Source organism: Gambusia affinis, linkage group LG01, assembly GCF_019740435.1.
Source record: "Gambusia affinis linkage group LG01, SWU_Gaff_1.0, whole genome shotgun sequence".
NCBI classification, from domain to species: Eukaryota; Metazoa; Chordata; class Actinopteri; order Cyprinodontiformes; family Poeciliidae; genus Gambusia; species Gambusia affinis.
Window position 1 is genome coordinate 32685577 of NC_057868.1, and position 15513 is coordinate 32701089.

Below are 15513 nucleotides of genomic sequence, written 5' to 3' on the forward strand. Positions count from 1 at the left end.
ACCATTCAGCAACTGTACGACAAAATGTCAATCGCCCACCTAACGTGCCCCTGTCAGCTGCCCCTCGTCCCCCTCTGTGTAATGCAGATTATATTTACCACATCTTCAGTTTTCTGTTTGAAAAAAATAAAAGAAATAATTGAATTAGTAAGTATAAAATTAAAAGGTAACCCTTTATTTGAAGACTGACAGCGCTGTTGTAAACATGAAGGAGTTGTCATGAATATTTATAACTGTTGTCTTAAAGAGTCATTTGGTAAATAATATTTTTAATGCAAAGTTGAATTAAAACTTGCATTAAAAGTTCACTAAATGTGTCAACTTTACATTAAAAGTGTCATTATTTATCTAATGACACTTCACGACAGCAGTCATAAATATTCATGAAGACTCTTTCATGTTTAAGACAGTGTCATCTTTGTCTTGTACACACCCCTTCAAAAAAAGTGTTACTAATTAAAAATATGGAATAAAAATATAATATACAAAAGAAACAGAAAAGATTATATGCCTACATCTAATGAGAAAGGGAATGATTTTAAATATTGTACTTTTGATTTCCACTGAACAGTTCAGAGATTGGACCAGAAACATCTGGATTGATTAATTCAAATTTTATTTGCTCCACTTCTTCTTAAAACACACCAACGTCACTGCTGGTTCTGAACAGAGTTTAATATGTTCAAATCATAAATCGCCTCCACACTTTTGAAAACCACTTACTTGTATTAGCCAGTGTCCACAAAACAATTTTTCATGCAGCTGTTTTGATCTTTTAAAAGAACACAGCTCTCAAAGTGAATATGTTGCACTTTTCACTGGTAAGGCTGGATTTCCAGCCACAATTTCTAGTTGAAAATAGCAAATCTTTGGAGTTACAAACACGGTTGACTGTGAAATATTTGAAATACATGCAAATTATCTAATATTACAAACTTCCAGAAATCTGCAAAACATCTGAAACCCTGAGCGCCTTTAAATCTAGTCTAAAACCCACCTGTACAGAGTTGGTTGCAAAGGAGCAAGAAGGTCCTGGGTTCGATTCCCGGCCCAGGGTCTTTCTGCATGGAGTTTGCATGTTCTCCCTGTGCATGGCGGGTTCTCTCCGGGTTCTCCAGCTTCCTCCCACAGTCCAGAAACATGACTGTCAGATTAATTGGTCTCTAAATTCTCCCTAGGTGAGAGTGTGTGTGTGAATGGTTGTGTGTCCTGTCTGTTTCTGTGTTGCCCTGCAACAGACCGGTGACCTGTCCAGGGTGACCTGTCCAGGGTGACCTGTCCAGGGTGAACCCCGCCTCTCGCCTCGAACGTAGCTGGAGATTGGCACCAGCAACCCTCCTGACCCACTAAGGCACAAGGGTGAACAGAAAATGAATGGATGGATGGATATTACAGTAATAAATTTGATGATACTCTCAATTCCATGGAGGCGATTACTGAGTCATCACTTAGGGAAAAATAGTTATTCTAAAAATGACATGACTTGCGAAGAGATGGAAAACAGAACATCACTATATTTTGTAAAGCAATTTGACAAGCATATCTTTCCTTGTAATTTCAATCTGGATAAAAATGAAACCATACATTTGCTTTTTGTGCCATCCAGGGAAGAGAAAGGTTGGGATTTATCCCGTCAGAGCTTTGGGCAAGATGTACAGATCTGTAAACTCTCAAAAATAGAGATACAGGGTTGCACAGTGGGACTGAGCTGTCCCAACAGGGGTGTGAACAGATCCAAACGCCTGCGCTTGTGTGGCGACTGCAACGTCACTATCTTGCCACAGCCACAGTTAGAGAGCCCTGCGGGGTAACAGCGAGCGGTGACACGTGTCTGCGTAAACTGTCCATTCAGGATGCAGAAATATGTGGAGAGGTTGTGACTCCCCTCTCTTACTTTCAGAGGATCTTCCACAAATAGGTTTCCCCCACAGAGACGAATAATTGGCGTGATATCTCGGGGGCAGGAGCAGTTTGCAGTTGCATGCCAGTCCTCCACAGGAAGAGCCCAGTCACGCATGGTGCTGGGCATGATCTCCTTGAAATCAGGTTACACGTAACTTGTAAACTGACAAGAACAGACAAGTAAAAATTATTTTCAAATAAATTATCGTCCTTTAGTAGATGTGGGCATGTGTCAAGAATTTTAACACATAATTTCCTACCTAGTGGGTAACTGATAAATTTTTTGCCACAATTTCAGGCAGGGTCAGTCAGGACACATCAGCATGGATGAATAGATATTAAAATAGTTATATAAATGCTGTGGGCCAGACATGGAGGTGACATTTTGTTTCAAAATTGAATATGAATCGATCAGAGACTCTCCACTTACATTATGACTCCGTAATCCAACCACATTTAATTATTTCGCCATCTAGAACATGATCAGTGGCCACGTTTTAATGAAAACTCTGTTCCAAACACTTACTCGACCATGATGATATTCTCATTACAGACTAGAGAGCACTTACAGAACTTACAAAAAGGTTGGATTATTATCAGCGATTCATTTTGCTTGCTACGGAGCATTTTCTTTAGCCACAGCCGTACCGTTTGAAGAGCTCCTGAAACGTTTTGCTCAAAGGTCTGCATGTGATTTTAGCTGCGCCTAAAGCTGCTAAGAGCAAAGTGAGGCCTGCTAAATTAGTCATAACCTAATTTTGTGTTTAATAGGCTGCTATTACTGGTCCATCTTACTCTATTTACATGCTCTCCAGAAGACATGTGCATAAAGGCAGCCGTGGTTTCTCCTGACTGTGGAACTGGCATGACGATGGAAAGTAGCCCATTTAAATTAAGTTCATCTCTACTTATGGCCTGTTGCTTTACTAAATGAATTTGAGATTTACTAAAGCAATGTAAGGTGAGGTAATTTTATTTATATAGCACATTTTCAGCAACAAGGCAATTCAAAGTGCTTCACTTGAATTAGAAGGAAATACAACAAAACAATAAACCAAAGAAAAGAACAAAAAAAGAAGAAAAAAGAAAACAAAACTGTATAACCTCATGTTTAAGAACTAGTCTGTGATTTATAAACTAGTAGGGGTTTCTCCAGATTCTTCTTCTGCTAATGTTGATCTAAGGTAATGAGTAGTTTTTCTAGACAATCTAATAGGAGTTTCTCTGGTTTCTTAATTTGTTCTAATTACTGAATATATGAGCTAGATGCTCCTGTTTTAAGTTTAAGTACTCCAGTATTTATAAGGCATTTCTCTGGATAATAATAAGCTAAATATTAGTAAAAAGTAATAAACACTCCACAGTTTATAAAGTATATAAACTTGATGCTCCTGTTCTGGGTTGCTAGGTGAGAATACGTGAGAATTTATGAAGCATAAAACTAAGCGTTGGTTCTCCATTTTTGATTCCATAAAGTAGATCAGGGGTCCCCAAAGTCGGTCCTGGAGGGCCGGCATCCTGCATGTTTTAGTTCTCTCCCTGGTTTAACGCACCTGGATCAAATGATGGCTCATTAGAAGACCTAAGAAGAACATTGACATGCTGAAACGGTTGTTACTACCACCAGGGAGAGAACTAAAACATGCAGGATGTCGGCCCTCGAGGACCAACTTTGGTCATCCCTGAAGTAGATGGTCCTAAATGTTCATCTAAGGCAGCGCTTCTCAATTCCAGTCCTCACGCCCCCCTGCCCTGCATGTTTTAGGTGTTTCCCTTCTGCCACACACCTGGATTGAATATGTGGGTGATTAACAGGCTTCTGCAGCACGTAATGGTCATGCAATCATTTGAATCAGCTGTTCTGGAATAGAGGCACATCTAAAACATGCAGGCAGTGGGGCCCCGAGAACTGGAATTGAGAAGCACTGATCTAAGGTAATGAGTAGTTTCTCTAGATTAATTTATCTGGATTCTAAGTTTCTCCTAATTCCTGAAGTGTATAAATTAAATATAAATTTTATTTCATTTGTATAAATGTGTCAGCATCAACAATTACACCAGCATTTACTCTTTCTAACAATGAATTAAAAATAAAAGATAAGGAAAAGAAAACTCATTATCAATTTAGTGACTAAATAACAGACTGACCCAGTCTATCCAGCTGCTCCAGGTAGTAGGAAACATACTAATATTGTATTAAATATCATAGTAATGATGTATGATCCGCAGTCTGCATCAGGAACACCCTGTTCCACACTTTATCAGCCAATATGTTTAGTCCAACTGAAAGCATTTGCCAGATAACATGTGCATCCAAAAAACAGCAGAAGGAAAATGGACATAGACAAATCTGACAGAAAATCTAAATAAATAATCATGTTTAACTTTCAGCTCAACTAGAAGTACTCGGTGTAAGCCTTTCAGCAGAATTCACTCCCTTGTCATTTGACATCGTTTTACCAACCGCCTCACAGTCCAACATGCAGTTTATTATGTAAAATATGTTTCCAGCTTTGAAAAACTGCAAGCATCAATACTTTATCGGTACTCAGCTTGCCAGAGCTGTATGTGGAAATTGTTACATATAGGAGACTGTTACTGACTGACTGGACTGATCTGATTGAACTCGCAGCAAAGCTAGTCAATTAACGCTCACTGTGCGTATAAAAAGTGAAGGAAGAGGCAAGGGACAAAAAAAGTTCTCTCTGTTGATGCCACTGATTTCTTCCTTTGGTTCAGACTGTGTTGCATAACATCAGTATCATACTTTTCCATATTTTGTTACATTACAACCACAAACATCATTTGGATTTCAATTGGTGGTCTGAACACAAATGATTAAATAGTTAGCTGTCTTACCAAGTCACCTAATCAATAAATTGAATCTGTGTGCAGAACTTAATCTTAGTAAACATACAGTTATTCTATGAAGGCTTCAGAAATGTTATCGATAAGCTTATGGAGAATTTAAAAGTGGGTCGTAGGTATGAACACAAGATTTCAAGCTTTTGCCATCTAATTGACCACTTTTAAAGTGATCAGCTTAAACAGGAAATGAGATAAATTTACAAAGCAAATAGAAAAATGGGGAAATTTAGGAAAAAAGACTCCCAAAAACCCCAAGTTTCTTTCCATCAAACGAAACACTGTGTGGCATAAAGCTAACCTCCTCAATGTCGTGTTTTTCAAACTGTGCAGTTTCAGTTTTAGTTGCAGTTTTTCCCACAAATTTGGAATTATTGTCCATTATTGTGAGATGCATTGTTGTAGCAAACACTATTAGCATAATAAAGTTTTTTTTTTTTTTTAAAACAAGAGTGAACAAATAAAGGTCTTTTCTTTTTTTTTTGCTTTTGCCAAAATTCATTTAAAAAAATCATATAAGCACAGCTGAAGCTGTGAAACATTACAGCTGAAACCAGACAATCGTATTGGCAGACTTAATGATATAAAAGAGGAGCAGATGTGCTTGTGGAAAGTTTTATTTTCTCATTAACTTTTTTTTTTTATTATTTGATCTATTTAATTCAAGCTTGATCAAAGACACAAAATCCTGGTCCAACAAAAGTATTGTTTTGAGAAAAAAGGGAGACACCTCTGAAAATTGTTTTGTCGTCCAGGACAAACTGCCCTTTGTAAAAATGTCAGCATGATACAATTATAATTTGGTGATAATTTGTGTATTATGACCCACTGAGATCTGGTGGTCAGCTTTCAAAAACCAGGAAGATAAACAGAATCCAGCAAAATTTGATCAACTCTAAGCATTAAAATGGTTAAAAGTGTCACCATCGGTCAGGATTCAGACTAAAAGTTTATATTTTCTTTGCAGTTTGCCCACAAAAGATACAGACTGACCTTCCCTTGGGAACTCTTCAACACGTTTAGGAAATGGATGAAGTGACATCCAAAAAGCCGGAGTGAAGCTATGAAAGCAAATCTATAGAAATCATCCATCTTATTCAGAGACAGCTTGCCAGATAACTTTCCCCTGCTCTTTGAAAAAGGTGCAGCTGAATGACTCATTTTAAAATTGCACAACTGGCTGCCTCTGTCCCTCCTTTGGATATTGAACCCCAGATCAGATGATGAGATTCATCATGGTCTTATCCAGTCAGCCATCCTTAATGCTCGTGCTCATGGGCATCACTCTGGGGAGTAAAGATTGCGTTTTATTGTCAGCTTGCTTTCATCCTGGGGATTAGTCATATTCCTTCAGCTGCTGGAGGCAGAGACCTCATGGTTGCATAAAAGAGACTTTTTCATTTTTAAGGCTTTTATTTGAAGGAAAGGTGGGTAGAAATATTCTTTTAATTGGGGGGGTCTACTCAAGCACTTGGCTCACCGACCAGTGATGGATGCGTTTAGGCATTAAAACATGTGATTTGCTGTTTTCTTCTTCTTTTTTCTGTTTTCTCAAACAGATAATACTATTTATAGCTTCACGTACCTCTTTTTATCTGTGTAAAAAACGTCAGCAGATGAACAGACTTTCTTCGATAACAAAAAGGGCGAAAAAAGCTATTGCGGTTCCCAAACTGGGAGTTTGCCTGGAATCTGAAGTGACTGCATATCACAAGGATGATTAATGTTTTATCCATACGTTTAACTCAATTCCTATACGAAAAATGTTCCGACCACTTCAACCTTTCCACATTTTATCACATTACCCCCCACAAACTTTTCTTTGCTTTAATGTACTACATAGTTGGAAATTTGAAGAATATGTAGTTTTCAAAATGTTACACAAATAATACCTGAAAAGTGTGGCTTTAATACTCTTAAATGAAATGACATCTTTTCATGAGCTGTAGGTGGAACTAGCAGATATAAAGGCTCAAAAACATTTTTTTAGATGTAAATGATCTTCAAATTTGTTTCACTTAGTTAATTAAGTTACGTAAATAAATTAACTTTAAACTAGATTTTATTTTATTGAGTATGTCTGCATATTTTCAATCAAATATATTTAATTTCACAACTTATAGAACAATAAAAAAAGTTGTAAGTTTTATTTTTAGATATTGCTGATTTTCTTTCCTTTATTTTATTTAGGCTAGTCCAAGAAAACCAGAGACAAAGAGAGACCTGAAACAAGCAGTAGCTCAAACCAGCACAAAGTTATCAGTTCTGCAACTATTTTCTGAAGAATATTAAGATGAGAGCATAAAAAGAAGTTCTTTATTATTTAATTCAAAGTTTTGTTATCTTACTCTGTTAATTCTAAGAACAATCAGATAATTTTGTGAAATATTTAGGACCAAAAGAAAAGAGTTAAAAGCTTCATCTTAATCATACTATCCTTCTCCATCATTTCAAACTGGGATGCAATGTTTAAATTTTTCCCAGTTGCAGAAATATTTCTATGTTACAGAAACAAATAAAGTCATTCAGTCTTTTAAACATAAACTAATACAGGAAGTGCCTGTTCAACAAAGCTTCACTAGCTATTATTCTGAAATTTAACATTTAAAAATTTATTTTGCTTAAGGGGAACACACCAATTTAGAAAAAAAAAATCAATTAAAACGTTTTGGTGCAGGATGAGATGTTATGTTAGTTGTATTAAAATTGGTTTATTTCACAAAACTGCAAGGGAAATACTTTTTTCACAGGAGTCACATGATCAACAACTGGATGGTACCATCGGTGGGAGACAGCAGGAAGTAGACGGAGGATGATGGCACAGCATGTTTTTAATGATGTATCACATGAGCAAACTTATTCAGGTGTATTTTTAATTGTGTTTCTTATTTAATGGAAACACCACAATTACAAAATTGGGTTTTTTCAGATAGTTTTTCACTCATTTGAAATGCAAATACTGACTGTACAATACATAAGGATAACACAACAGTCATGGTAATTATATATAACCCCCTTCTAATGCCACCCTGAGCAACTGCCTCTTATCAAAACATGCTTCTCCATGGTTGCCCTTCTTTTATGATACTGATGTTAAACATAAATGTTGAAATGATTTCAAGTAGAGCTTTTGCCTTTTTTATGGGAAGTTATCACAGATGAGAGTTTTGTAGGGATTTAAATTTTATTAAATACAGCCAATTTTTGCTACATTGTTTTGAAAATCAGTTATTTTTGATTGCTTGCATGAATGACGCAACAGATTTCGACGAGACAAGTCACAGGATAATAAACTGATCAACCAACGATCTCGCTTAAAACTTATGTTTCTTTTCTCAAAATGAACTCCTGTTCAAAGTCGTTTATCTCTTTCTCTCTCTTCTTGAATCGACGATGAGCAGCATCACTCTTGACACACGGAAAGAATAAATAACACGCTCACGCACCCGTGCTGCCTCCCTCTCTGATGATGCTCACTCATAATGATTCATCAGCCGAGAACTGGGCTCCGATGAGTTCATTTTCGGAGCCGAGTGCTCAGTCGTGGGCCCTCGGATGCCCCCACCCCCACCTCTCTCATCCCGCGTCTCGACGGACCTGAACGCTGCCGCAGCCTCAGCAGCAGCAGCGGCAGCAGCATCACCACCGGCGGCAGCCTCCAAACTGCGTTTTCCCCCTCCGCGATGGACCCCCGTGGAAACCGGTGAAACTGCTGAAGCACGACCGCTGTACCGCGGAAAGCACACCGGCTCGCAATTACAGAGGAATAAGAAGAGGACTATTATTACGTTGTGAAAATTCACCAGGCTGGTAGATATACACAGCTGGCTTGACGGCATGTAAGAGCTGGATAACTATTCTTGTGTGACCGACACCCATCTGCAGTTGATTACAACACAATGAAAGAGGTAAGACCGCTGATAAATTCTGTGTTATCAACGGGACGTTGCGGTTTTTATGTAATAAATAGACTGACGTCTCGGATGGTGCTCATCAGGATGCATTGTTGCATCGTCAGTCCCTCTCCTGAGCTGAAATTTATGATTTTGTCTGTTTCACCTGTCGACTCATGAGTGTGGCTGCTAGATGCCGATATGTAACTTGTTATGTCATGTCAACATCTTGTTTTTATTGGGAATTTTACCTTTAGCAGGACCCTTGCTGAGAGAAGTGCACCTGGAATATTTAATTCATTTCTCATGAAGTAATGACTTGTGGATGTTAAATTACTCAAATTGGGTTGTTGTTTTTGGTAAAACAGAAAGAGTTTTAGTCTGGAGAGGGAAAATCTGTATTTTTATTAGGTTTTCAATAATCATTTGCTTGTATTGGATTACACAATCCTCCCCTTCTTTTTATGAATGAGCAAAACCTTTTGACTTATAAGATCAAGAACTATCATCTGTTTGAAGTGTTATCGTTCTTACTGAAAGAAGTGCCGTAGTTTTTGTTGTTAAAAAGAAAAACAAGATCTTCCTTCTGGTTCTCCATAATCTAACATTAATCAGCAGTGAATCTTGAAACAAGTGTGCCTCAGAGATTCACCATTATGACTTTTTCTGGTCGATACCACTTCCAGTTTCCTTTGAGATTTAATCTGAATTTTTATTCCAAGGACTGTAACTCAACAAAGAGAAAAAACTACACTGCAAGTTCTTATCTACATGTCATAGATTTGAAATTAACAAAAAATTAAAGAATTACAAGATTATCACTATTTACAGCTGGGTGAAAATGAGCATCAAAAACAGAAATATGGGCTATTTGCATGAAATTCATACCAGATACTGGTTTTGTACAAATAAAAACAAATTAGTTCATAAATGAGTTTATTTGTTAAAAATTACGTTCCTATAAATGGAATGACAAAGGGATAAAGTCTTGGCTTAAGGAAGTGTTAAAAGACATAAAATGCTTATGAAATTGATAAAATATTTCAGTATTTAGGAAGCAATCCTCTTGTCTCTGAGTGCAAATTAAAATGTTTTAGTCCAAAGTTTTATAAAAATATTTGAATTTGCCAAGTTGTTGCACAAGATGGATGTCATGATTTGTAAAAGCAAAGGTCTCTCTTAACCCCTTCTCATCCTTATTGGTGCAAAATGATCACATTAGTTAAAGGTTGGTTTCTGCATTTTGTAAATGTTCTAATGACTCCTGTTGGGGGCATAGTCGAAGAGTGGAGAAAAAAAACCCCTATTTCAGTCAAAACCAGATGCTCTGCAAATGATTTGTGGAATAAAAGGGCAAAAAATGAGAACAAGAGTTCTGCAAGAACTTACAACAAGATTATAGAGCTTTAGAAAGATCCGGATTGGAAACATTAAATGTTTCCAATTTGGTCACTGATTGGATTATTCAAGTAGCTTTTTTTCCTTTTTTTTCTTTGAAACTAATGTTTATTTAAGACCATAGTGTTTAAACTTCAGGTTTTTACTGAGTATAAACGTTTTTTCATTCTAATATCCTTCAGTTATATGAATTTTGCCAGTATGCTAAAAAAATAGGCCCATGCTATTATGATCCCACCACCAAATCTCAATGTTTGTGGTGTTTTTTGGGATTGTGTTCATTCCCTTCACTGTCCAAAGAGAGTGCAAACAAATAGGTTAATTTTGGTCTTTTCTTCTAGATTTTAATTGGCTTGTCTAGATTTTCTGCAGCAAACTTTGATCAAGATTCAGTAAGCTTTTTCTTCCTCAGTGGAGTCTATTGCAGTGACATTTGATTAGGTTGCATGAAAAAGAAATTCTCCTTCAAGGCTTGAAAACTGTTTTTTGTATACAAAAATTATAACAAAAGGGTCAAAATCACAGCTGAGCAACGTTTGCAGTTAGTTTTTCCAATCAGGTGACATTTTGAATCTGTCAGTAACATCAATGCTAATAAGTAGTAAATAGATTTCAGTAAACGTTTGTTCCCTGTGTCATTCAGTTACATTATCCCAATTAAAGTATGGACTAATTTATATCTGTGACTTTGTACATTTGGAATACTTTGTTGCCAAAATAATGTGTAAATTTCAAGTCAATGTCCCAGTTAAAAATATGTTTACTTAAAAATATATATGTGTTCAGTATTTATTTATCTGCTGACATGCTAAGCCAAAATGCTCTTCTTAAATAATTACATGTTTTTAGTAATTGCATTTATAGACTGCAAATGTTGGGAGTTTTAAGTTCTGGTGTATTAAACAAACAAACAAAAACAGCTGTCCTTTTCAGTATTTGACATGTTGATCACTGAGGTAAAATTGGCTGATTCCAATCTCTGCTGGATTGATAGTTCCATCTCCAGCCGGCATCCAAGGATTGCGATTGATTTGTAACCAGGGCCATGATTCAGCTGTCCTTCTTTAGCACCACTTGCTCCAATTAAAAGCTAATTTTGTTTGCAGAAGGCCGGTTAATATTTCATCCGCTGCTCAATGCGACCACAAATCTGCGGATGGCATGCTGGAGCATGTCAGCGTAGCAGTGCTGTGGCACCCACATTACAATTCCTGCTGGATAGTGAAGGTTTTGATTCCAGACTGGCCTTTTTAATGGGTGCAGGGTTGTAAGCGGAAGATCACACAGACTCAGCGTGTTGTACAAACGCAGCGCAGGAAGAGCCCTGCTGGTGGTGGACCATGGAGCATCTCACTGTGGTGTCAGTGTCACATCTGTTGCCCATGTTGAAGCTCTACCACTGAGACAGAAGGAAACCCAGCTGGCTCTGCTCCAGTGTGGTGGGTGTGTTAAAAACTGGCTTAGTCAGGGCTATACTGCAGCAAGAGATTGGACAAGATAGAGAACAGTAGCACACAGTAGCACGATAACGCCGAAACGCTGCAAAGTATTTAAAGTATTTTCACCTCAGGACCTTGGGGAATATTGCATCAATCTAGGAAGAACTGCACAACAGTCACACTGAATTACTTAAGTTAACATTTAGACAGCTTTTATGGATCTTCCTCTGCTAAGTAGTTTTGTCAAAAGTGATTTTTTTTTTTACAGGCAAAAAAAAGACTGAGGTCATTATTTTAGAAAGGTGACAACATCCTTCGTCCTATAAATCTTCTTTATTTATTTAAAAAACGTAACTTTTGTCTATGACTTATCTTTTCAGTTTTCAGTATAAGAGGTATCACACGTCCATCTGTCCAGGAATTGCTAAAATCTCTTACTCAGAATAAAAGGGTAATACTGTTTCTTATTTCTGGGAAAGTGCTGAGAGTTTTACTATTAAAAATTAATACCTGAAATAAAAAAAAAAGTAATTTCACAGACTGGCTGTTTTAAAAGAAATATGAATACTATCTGAATACTGAGCTGCTAATAACTTAAAAGAAAGGATTTTAACATAATAGCTGGAGTTGGAGGTTGGAGATTTATTTGTGGGTCAAGCTTTTCTATGATAATAATGAAAAAGAAATGTGGATATTAAAACATCAGTCAAAAACTATTGGATTATAGTGGTGTAATACTATTTGGCATTTCACTAATGCTTGCATTATATACAGAGCATACCTTAGCGTACCTTAGCGTACCTTAATACTGGAAGCACATAAAATGTGCTTCCAGTATTAAGGTACGCTAAAGTTTTATTGAAACTGTAATTTATTCTCCATCTTATTATCCCTATCATTTGAAGTCCTTTTTAATTTAATATGATAAAGTTTCCAGAATGACATAAGTAACTCAAGCTGTTTGGACCACAGCCTGGCACAGTCCTGCCCCTCCCCCATGTGTTGCTGTGCACTGCCAGTCAGCTAGCTTAGAAAAAGGATTTAGAAGGTTCCTCACAGAAAAAAATGACTAACCGAAAGCAGCCTGCCCATCATTCTTATGAAGAACAATCTGTCTTTAGCTGAAGCACTCTTTGGTTATGCAACATGACAAAAACTCAAAGCACAGAAGCAAACCCACTCCTGAATGTCAGAAACCCCCAAAACAAAATATAGGCTTTAGAATGACCTAATCAAAGTCCGACCTTAAATCTGATTGCGATGCTGTGACATGTTCTTGAACAGGCCATTCATGGCTAAAATCCTAACCAGTTATCAAGGTGCATTCACATCAGTTCGCTTATTTGGTCCTGACTTTATTTTTTTATTTGGTCAGGTTTGCTGTCACATTGTATTTTTTTTTGCAAGCAACCCTTGTGATGATCGTTGCTCCCATTGGACAAAAAGGACAGAGGGTGCGACCGATCCCAGACCCAGACAAACAAACGTTGGAAGTCCTGATTTTTGCATTTCTGTTTTGCATATTCCTGCTGATATTAAAACTGCAGTACCATTTTGAATGTCAAGAGCAGCTCATGCGATGCCCGTTTTGCTATGTGATATTTCTAATTTTGGAACGGCGTCAGCAATGCATGCTGCAAGCTGAATGAGACGAGGTGCTCTGCAGCCCTCGACCCTCAACATGCTGCCAGCAGCTGAGCAGAAAACGGCGGGTCAGGTATGACTTCAGTCCCTGCAGTAGTAGCGTTAACACATTTTTGCCATGATGCTCATCAACAATGGCTCATGAAGCCGGTCTGTGTTCACCAGAAGCAAAGCGCACCAGAGTTCAGTTGTAATCAGACTCAGGCCACCTGAAAAAAATGTGTCTTGGTCCGATTGTTCAGTCCACACAGGATTCATTTGATTGCATTCACACCTGTACAAAATATCCAGACCAACAGGGGAAACAAACTCTGGTCCATTTAAAGTGGACCAAATGTGGTGTGAATGCAGCCTAAGTTTAAAGTGGCAATTACATTTCCACTTTGATCCAGGTTGGTTTGGGCAGCTTTTTTCATTAATGAACTAAATTAAGATAAAAAAAAATTAAGCTGCATATTTTATTTATCACGTTACTTTTCATCGGTGAAATATACGTTATTATCTAAAACGTTTAAGAGGGACAAAGAAAAAAAAAATCTGTATGCGGTCAAATACTTTTTCACCAAATCCGTCATGCTGACAGATGTTTCTTTTGAAAGAAGTTAAACTAGTATTGTTGATAGAAAACGGATGATCGTTTTAAATAGCATTTTTGATTAATGCATGAAACATAAGTAGAATGAGATGTGATTGTGAGGAAAAAAGAAAAACTATTTAAGTACATAGTAATCCATTGTGATGTTTTTTGGCAAATTTCAATGTGTCTACAATATAGTTATATACAATATATTTCAGCAACGCAGCATTTCATTGGATTTCTTTTCTTTGATGACAACTGCTACCTGCCAGGGATTTGGAATAAATGAATATGAAGCGAAACATTTCTCTCCATTTCTAAATCTCAATCGTCTTCTACAATATAACACTTTTAACCTCGTTATCAAGAGTCCAACCACAGAATGTGATATATTTTTATGATCTAACAACATTGTAATAACAATATCTTAACACTTACAGTGTTGGCAGATAAATGTGAAGGAGGAAACATTTCATTTCATTATAAAAAAGCCTGAAACATGGACGCTAACGGAGGGTAGCATTCGTTTTGTCATGGGAGGAAAAAGAGCAGAAATGTCACAAAGTATTGTCCTAATTGGCATTTGAATGAAAGTGGACAGCAGTAAGCCTCTTTCCTTTTCTTCCTCTGTTTTATAAACTTGCTGCGTTCGCGAGCCAACCTCTCCAAACATCAGCCTTATACTGCGTGTGAGATTAGATGAACAGAAGGTAATTCCCATCCTGCAGTTTCACACACCGTTCAAGTCGGCTGTTATTCCAAACTATATTGAATGATGCAGAGCTACAACCAAAATCAATATGGATTACAACATTTTCTTTGCTATGGAGGCTATGCTTATCCTCCCACTGCAACATATCCATGGAGTTGGTTATAACCTGATGGCAGAAATATCAAAAAAAGCTTTTTTTCTTTAGATTCATGCTAAATTCACTCTTGATCCAAGCTTGCAGTGGAAATAAAATAAAAATGAGCTGGACTGTTGCTGCATGTAGAAATAAAGTTTTAATACTTTAAATGTAGATTTTAAGCAAAAACATCTCATCATCTGTTATATTTGCTGATATTTAAAAATGATTGAGATTCAAAACAGTTGAGGAACAGGAAGCTCTGCGTAATTAATTCTTCTTTTCCAATGAATTTTCTTGTTATTATTATTTTACAAATATATCATAATTTCATTTTTTGTTTGACCATTATTAGTATCACAAAAGAGCAGTTTGTAATGCACAAATGGAGGAGTGGGCTAACTTATTCTAATTGAACTTTCCAGTTTGTTGGATGGAGTCTCACTGCAGTGTATGTAATGGTATCATGTTCAAAATATTTACATGTAGCATCACCATTACAACATTCTCTAATATTGTTGGGCCACAACGGATTCTGGAATGTGTTTATTTATCCTTTTTCGATTAATTTGTAAGTGTTTCCAGAAGGTAAACATATTTATTTTTTGTTTAAGTCATACCTCACATTGGTTTGTTCTACAAATTGTGTTGAAATTCAGTTTTTCCTGGTCGTACACCCGACTGATCCCAGGGACTGCAGTTTTTTAAAATATTTTTCACTACGCTGATGATGCTAAAAACAAAATTTCACATGTTCATAATATCAGAGCCTCCTAAAAGGTAATTCATTTGGCAGAGGAACTTTGATTTCAACTGGCCTTCTGGTGCTGAGGCCTAAAGTTTGCTTCATGTGACACTTTGTGCTTCTGGGGAGTCAAACAGTCTCAGTTTCATTGAGCAAGTCAGCTTTTGTTGGACAAGTCAACAGATTTTCAATTTTGTTTTCC